Raw genomic sequence first — 7,992 nt, forward strand, 5'->3', positions numbered from 1 at the left:
CCCCCCTCAGCATCCTCCAGCTCCCTCTTTTTCAGCATCCTGCAGCTCCCCTCCTCAGCATCCTGTGGCCCCCTCTCTTAGCATCCTCCAGCTCCCCCCTCAGCATCCTTCAGCTCCCCCGCTCAGCATCCTGCAGCTCCGCCTCTCAGCATCCTCCAGCTCCCCCCTCAGCATCCTGCAGCTCCCCCCTCAGCATCCTCCAGCTCCCTCTTTTTCATCATCCTGCAGCTGCCCCCCTCAGCATCCTGCAGCTCCCTCTCTTAGCATCCTCCAGCTCCCCCCTCAGCATCCTCCAGCTTCCCCCTCAGCATCCTCCAGCTCCCCCTTTTTCAGCATCCTGCAGCTCCCCCAAGCATCCTCCAGCTTCCCCCTCAGCATCCTCCAGCTCCCCCGCTCAGCATCCTGCAGCTCCCCCCAGCATCCTGCAGCTCCCCCTCTCAGCATCCTCCAGCTCCTCCCTCAGCATCCTCTAACTCCCCCCTCAGCATCCTCCAGCTCCCTCATTTTCAGCATCCTGCAGCTGCCCCCCTCAGCATCCTGCAGCTCCCTCACTTAGCATTCTCCAGCTCCCCCACTCAGTATCCTGCAGCTCCCCCCTCAGCATCCTCAAGCTCCCCCTTTTTCAGCATCCTGCAGCTCCCCCCTCAGCATCCTGCAGCTCCCTCTCTTAGCATCCTCCAGCTCCCCCACTCAGCATCCTCCAGCTCCCCCCCCCCTCAGCATCCTCCAGCTCCCCCCCCTCAGCATTCTGCAGCTTCCCCCCCAAGCATCCTCTAGCTCCCCCCTCAGCATCCCACTCAGCATCCTCCAACTCCCCCACTCAGCATCCTGCAGCTCCCCCCTCAGCATCCCCCAGCTCCCCCCTCAGCATCCCACTCAATATCCTCCAGCTCCCCCAATCAGCATCCTGCAGCTCCCCACTCAGCATCCCACCCAGCATCCTGCAGCTCCCCACCTCAGCATCCTCCAGCTCCCCCTCATCATCCCACCCAGCATCCTTCAGCTCCCCCAGCATTCTCCAGCTCCCCCTCATCATCCCACTCAGCATCCTCCAGCTCCCCCACTCAGCATCCTGCAGCTCCCCCTCAGTATCCTCCAGCTTTCCCCTCAGCATCCTGCAGCTCCCCCACAGCATCCTTCATCTCCCCCACAGCATCCTGCACCCCCCTCTCAGAATCCTCCAGCTCCCCCCAGCATTTTTCCCAGCATCTTCCAGCTCTCCCCAGCGTGCTTCCCCCAGCATCTTCCTCCCTCCAGTGGCTCCCCCCAGCTCTGACCTCCTGTTTCTGCCTGCTTCCTCTGTCCCCCAGCTCCCTGCTGCAGCCCACACTTTTATACGGTTGCGCCCCATGTGTCAATCAGGGCCCAGAATTCTGTAAGGCCCGAGCTAAAAAAAAAAACTGTATTGTGGCGGGGCCCCCTTTAAAGAATGAGGATCATCTGGGCCCAGGACAATTGTCCCCCCTGTGCCCCCCTGATGGTGGCCCTGCCCAGCAGTAGCAGTGCCCAACCCTGCACCCCCTGCAGGGGGAACTAAGAGCAAACTGGTAATGCTGAAGCTACAATAAAGTGGCTCATTTTCTAAAGGAATTGTGTGTGTGAGTCCGACCCTATGTCCACATCCTCACGTGGCTCTGTGCCGTCACAGGGAAAACCTACAATTCAGGAATAATTGTTTTACAGGAATATGTGCAGATGATTTTTAAACTCTTTAAACATCCAAAACAATGGGAGATTCTGTAGCTGCTGCATTACTCTGTGAGCCCAAGTGGAAGTGGGGAACTGGTCCCAGTGGGCACACACATGGACTACTCTGGTTTTCTTTCCCCATCCCCAACTTTGGATGGTAATATAAGTAGAGATAAATGACCCCATCTTTTCATTAATAAATTCCCGAGTGTGAGACTGACTAGGTTCTAACTGGCCCTCTGTGCTGCCCCAGCAGTTAATATTGTATATTTTGTTTTAAAGTTAATGGTTTATATGTAGTCTCATTGTTACACTGTCACCTAGTGACCAAGGTTGCATTACAACTTGTTTACTTCTAAGTCTGTAGCCCCTAGCATTCCCCTCCTTATGTGTGATGTCAGTTCCTCCCATCATGCCATTCATGTTCCTGCTTTCCATGTAAGCGGAGCTACTCCAGGGGTTGGGAAAGCAATATTCCTTTTGACCTCCAGCATTTGTCCATCCACCCCAACATTTATTCACCCACAACAATAAAGAACCTTTGTGGATCCCAAGTGGCTGGTGGGTTCTGCTCTCTGGCACAGATTGCCCACAGTTATTGTGCCCAGCTCCATACAGGCCCAGGGAGAGGGGTCTCAGGGGAAACTCAGCCATTATCACAACAACTGGAGTCACAATAGTCAAAAGGAATAGAATTCCATAACCTGCTGTTCCATCAAGTCCCCACTCACTGGCAGCCATTTATATTCAGTCGGCACCCAAGCTTAATGCCAGCTCACAACTCCCTGCAAGCACCTGATTATACAAGCGCAGTCTGTACCCTGTGAATATTAAGCTGCCGTATTTCCTATATAACCGGCCAAATACACCATCTGGGTCCTGCTATAACACTACTGCAGTTTGTCCTGTGCACCTACCACTGCTAAAAGCTTCTTAAAGACACAGTAACCTTTTTTACCAAAAGTGTAAAATGTCCCAGCAAGGCTCTGTGCATTCATTTGCAGGTGAATCTGAGCAAGTACCCCATGAACCAGAGCTCACAGACATCCAGGGAGAAAATCCCACGCATACTGCAGAGCAAAGTGTCAGACCCAAGTGTATAACAAAACCATCTCAAAACTCTAGAGAAAACTATGAGGCTATAAGGGATGAGTTGTTCTTATGGAATAGAGCTGTGCACTGTATGTCAGTTCTTTCACAGTCTAATAATGATGGAGCTGATTTAAGAGACTTTATAAATCGCTTATCTTCCACCTATGAGCGTTATCAGCGTCTGTCCGCTAAGTACACTTCCTCCTTAAGGGACACTAATATAGTGGAATCCTTAGCAGAGCTGGGCAAAATTGAGGCCTTAGATCAAGAGAGAGACCTTCTGGGGCTAAGTGCTAAAGAGAAGGCAGAGCTCAGGATTGCACACCTGCAAGGGACCAGGTCTCACAGATCCACGTCATCAAGGCTTCCATCCCGATCTTCTAAACCGAGATTTCCTAGAGTGAGAACTCTAGGAAATCAGCACTGAGTGACAGGCTTATAGAGGCCCGCGCTAATGCAGAAGCAGCCATGGTGCAAGTTTCCTTTGCTAAAAGAGAGGCAAGTCTTAGAGCAGAGATGCGAGCTGAGGCCACGCGCTAGCGATCAGAAGCAGCAGCTGAAGCAGCACGCAAGCAAGCAGAAGCTGCAACTGAGGCAGCACGCCAGCAAGCAGAAGCTGCCCGTAATAAGGCAGAAATGGAAGCTGAATTAGAAATTCTTCAAATGGAAAAGAAAAGGCTTCAGCTATTGCAAGGTTAAAGGTTCTTGAACAAGCGCTAGGAGGAGTGCATGATCAGCGCTGCCTTATTCCAGCGGAGTCTGAAGATCCTGTAGAACATACAAGTAAATATGTACTAAACCAAGAAGCATCTAATGCCAAGGAACCAAGCTTACAACATCCAGGGACAACCCCTGCAACCCACAGTACAGGTCGGTCTCTTATACCTGTCACCTCTGATACTGCTGTTCCTGACGTTGCCCAACCTGCTACACAGACATGGTCACACAGCACAAAATACTGCCTCCTACCATTACACAGGTGGACTGCAGCAGTAAGCTACAGCCAGCAAAGGCCTTAGAGACTAAACCACTGCTGAACGCTCATGCCACTTTATTCTATCCTGGTTCATCTCACCTTATATGCCAGAAAGCTTATACAACCCCAGGGTCACTCAGACACCAAAGAGTGAGAGATCAGACCTATCTGACTTTGCCAGGTATGTGATATGTCGTGAGCTCATAAACACCAGTCTCTCAAGGTTTGATGATTGTCCAGAGAGTTACAGAGCCTGGAGATCAACCTTTAAAGCTGCTATTGCCGACCTCAACCTCATAGCCAAAGAGAAACTTGATTTACTTATTGGTCCAGAGTCTGCTGATCAGAGAGACTCAGAGCTATACATGTTGACTACCCAGATGCAGGCCTTACTGCGGCCTGGGGAAGGCTTGAGCAAACCTATGGGAGATCTGAAGCCATAGAAAATGCCTTGTTTAAGAGACTGCAAAACTTCCCAAAAATAACTAACAAAGACAATCGCAAGCTGCAAGAACTCATTGACCTTCTGATGGAGCTAGAGTTAGCTAAGGCAGATCCTCGCCTGTCAGGACTTAGCTACTTAGACACTGCACATGGTGTAAACCCAGTAGTATTGAAGCTGCCCTATGGATTGCAAGAGAAATGGGCCACAACGGGCTCAAGATACAAGAAACAATATTATGTATCTTTTCCTCAATTCTCATATTTCTGCAAGTTCATCAGTGACTATGGCTGGACCAAGAATGATCCCAGTTTTAGCTTCAGTGAGCCTAACCTTCCTGCTTCATCATTTTCAAAGCATGACAATGCAGCTGCTAAACACAAAGAGAACAGTGTCAGTCAGAAAGACAGGAGTTCCTCCTGCCACTATCTCTTCCACTGGCAAATCTTCCTCTTTTGGGAAAACTGAGGATCCCAACCGTCAGTGCCCAATTCACAAGAAACCACACCCACTTAAAAAATGTTGTGGGTTCAAAGCAAAGTCTTTACAGGAGTGCCAGGAGAAGTGTGGGGTCTGCTATAAGTGCTGCACTTCCTCAGACGATTTTGCAAAGGATTGTAAGACTGTTATTAAGTGTGCAGAGTGCATAGTGACAAGCATCTTGCAGCAATGCATCCAACTCCTCCTCCTGATAATCTGCAGCCTCCAACCCCTGCCTCAAATCATGGCGGGTAGGAACAAGGGCATGTTCCAGCTTCAACAAAGATTTCAACTTCATGCACTGAAGTCTGCAGGGAAGGTTGCAGTGCCAAATGCTGTGCCAAGGTATGCCTAGTACAAGTATATCCTGAAGGACAACCAGAGAAGGCGATCAGGACTTATGCCATCCTTGATGACCAAAGCAACAGATCTCTTGCAAGAACACAGTTCTTTGAGATTTTCAACATCAAGGGAGATGCATCACCATATACCCTCAATACCTGTGCCGGTTGCATTGAGACTCTGGGCAGAAGGGCTAATGGGTATGTCGTCTCTTCAATTAAAGGTAACATTCATCTACCTTTACCTACTTTAATTGAATGTGATGAAATCCCTAATAACAGGAAGGAGATTCCTACGCCAGAAGCTGCATACTGCCAACCCCACTTAAGGCACCTAGTAGTAGGAAAACTTTTGGAAGGGGTAATAATGGATAGGGTACTTGAATACATTGCAGTTCACAATACTATTAGTTTGTGCCAGCATGGTTTTATGCGTAACAGATCTTGCCAGACTAATTTAGTCGCCTTTTATGAGGAGGTGAGTAGGAACCTCGATGCTGGAATGGCAGTTGATGTCATCTACTTGGACTTTGCTAAAGCGTTTGATACAGTACCTCACAGAAGGTTAATGATCAAAATTAAGGAATATTGGCCTAGAACATAATATTTGTAATTGGATAGAGAACTGGCTGAAGGATAGAGTACAAAGAGTGGTCCAATTAGAAAATGTTCCATTTACCACCAGTGTGGTTAGTGGAGTACCGCAGGGGTCAGTCCTTGGTCCTTTGCTTTTTAACTTGTTTATTAATGACCTGGAGGAGGGCATAGACAGTACTGTTTCTATTTTTGCTGATGACACAAAATTGTGCAAAACTATAAGTTCCATGCAGGATGTGCCGCTTTGCAGAGCGATTTGACAAAATTGGGAAAATGAGGTTCAATGTTGATAAGTGCAAAGTTATGCATTTTGGTAGAAATAATATAAACGCGAACTATCTACTGAATGGGAGTGTGTTGGGGGTTTCCTTAATGGAGAAGGATTTAGGGGTTTTTGTTGATAACAAGTTGTCTAATTCCAGGCAGTGTCATTCTGTGGCTACTAAAGCAAATAAAGTGCTGTCTTGTATAAAAAAAAGGGCATTTACTCAAGGGATGAAAACATAATTTTGCCCCTTTATAGGTCCCTGGTAAGGCCTCACCTTGAGTATGCAGTGCAGTTTTGGGCTCCAGTCCTTAAGAGGGATATTAATGAGCTGGAGAGAGTGCAGAGACTGCAACTAAACTGGTTAAGGGGATGGAAGATTTAAACTATGAGGTTATACTGTCAAGGTTGGGGTTGTTTTCTCTGGAAAAGAGGCGCTTGCGAGGGGACATGATTACTCTGTACAAGTACATTAGAGGGGATTATAGGCAGTTGGGGGATGTTCTTTTTTCCCATAAAAACAATCAGCGCACCAGAGGTCACCCCTTTAGATTAGAGGAACGGAGCTTCCATTTGAAGCAGCGTAGGTGGTTTTTCACGGTGAGGGCAGTGAGGTTGGGGAATGCCCTTCCTAGAGATGTGGTAATGGCAGATTCTGTTAATGCCTTTAAGAGGGGCCTGGATGAGTTCTTGAACAGATCAGAATATCCAAGGCTATTGTGATACTAATATCTACAGTTAGTGTTGGTGGTTGTATGTGTGGTTTGTGTATGTGGGTGTGGGTTGTGTGTGCTGGGTTTACTTGGATGGGTTGAACTTGATGGACTCTGGTCTTTTTTCAACCCTATGTAACTATGTAACTATGTAACCTGGCCAACCAAATTCCTGCAATGGACAAAGATGCTGAAATCCTGCCCTTGTTGGGTAGAGACATTCTTAGGGTCCATAAGGTATGCCAGCAGTGCAATGGTCCTCATGATGCTCCCTATGCACAAAGACTTGACTTAGGCTGGGTAATAGTGGGTGATGTGTACCTTGACAAAATGCGGAGGCCGTCTGAAGTAGACTCCTTCAAAACTCATGTATTGAGAAGCTGACGCACTACTCACTTCAGACCATGCCCTCATCATTTTGAGGTGAAAGAATACTAAGGATATGATCCCAGCACCCAGTGTCACTCCTACTTCTTGTGATGACAACTTTGGGAATGCAGTATTTCATACTACAAATGATGACAACAAAATTGCACCTTCCATTGAGGACAAAGAATTTATCAGAATAATGGACACTGAATTCTTCAAAGACAATTCCAACAGTTGGGTTGCACCCTTACCATTCCGTACTACCAGAACCAAACTGCTAAACAATCGTGAGCAAGCCATTTCCAGATTTGCTTCACTACAGAGAACCTTTAAGAGCAAGCCTGAAATGAAAGACCACTTTGTTGCATTTATGAAGAAAGTATATGAAAATGATCACGCGGAACCAGCCCCACCACTACAAGAACATGATGAATGCTTTGGCAATAGACAAACCACCCATTCAGAGAAACCTTGACTTAAGATGGGACCTATTGAATAACACATTTGGCTTCCAAGTTACCACCACAGAAAACCATTTACAAGGTGTGGTGTCCTGTCAGTAGCGAACAGCCTGAATGACCCACTGGGGTTTGTAGCACCCATCATTATACAAGGTAAATCCTTACTAAGACAGCTATCAGAGACTGTTAAAGACTGGGACACTCCTTTACCAACTGATAAACAATCAAAATGGGAGTCTTGGAAGCAGTCTCTAAAGGACCTGGAGGAACTCCACATACCTAGGTGCAACACTTAAATTTCCATTGCTGAAAGTCAGAGGAGAGAGATTCCCATTTTCTCAGATGCATCTACCAAGGCCATAGCAGTTGTGGCCTACCTGAACGTATGAGACACCTGTGGTCAACCTCATCTAGGCTTTGCAAGGCTAACTTAAATGTCTAAGCACACCATCCCAAGGCTTGAACTTTGTGGAGCTGTATTAGCAGCAGAGATTGCAGACTTTTTTTTGTGTGAGCTGGATATTCACATTAATGCTGTTAAATTCTACACAGACAGTATAGTTGTTC

Source organism: Xenopus tropicalis, chromosome 5 (assembly GCF_000004195.4).
Source record: "Xenopus tropicalis strain Nigerian chromosome 5, UCB_Xtro_10.0, whole genome shotgun sequence".
Taxonomy (NCBI): Eukaryota; Metazoa; Chordata; class Amphibia; order Anura; family Pipidae; genus Xenopus; species Xenopus tropicalis.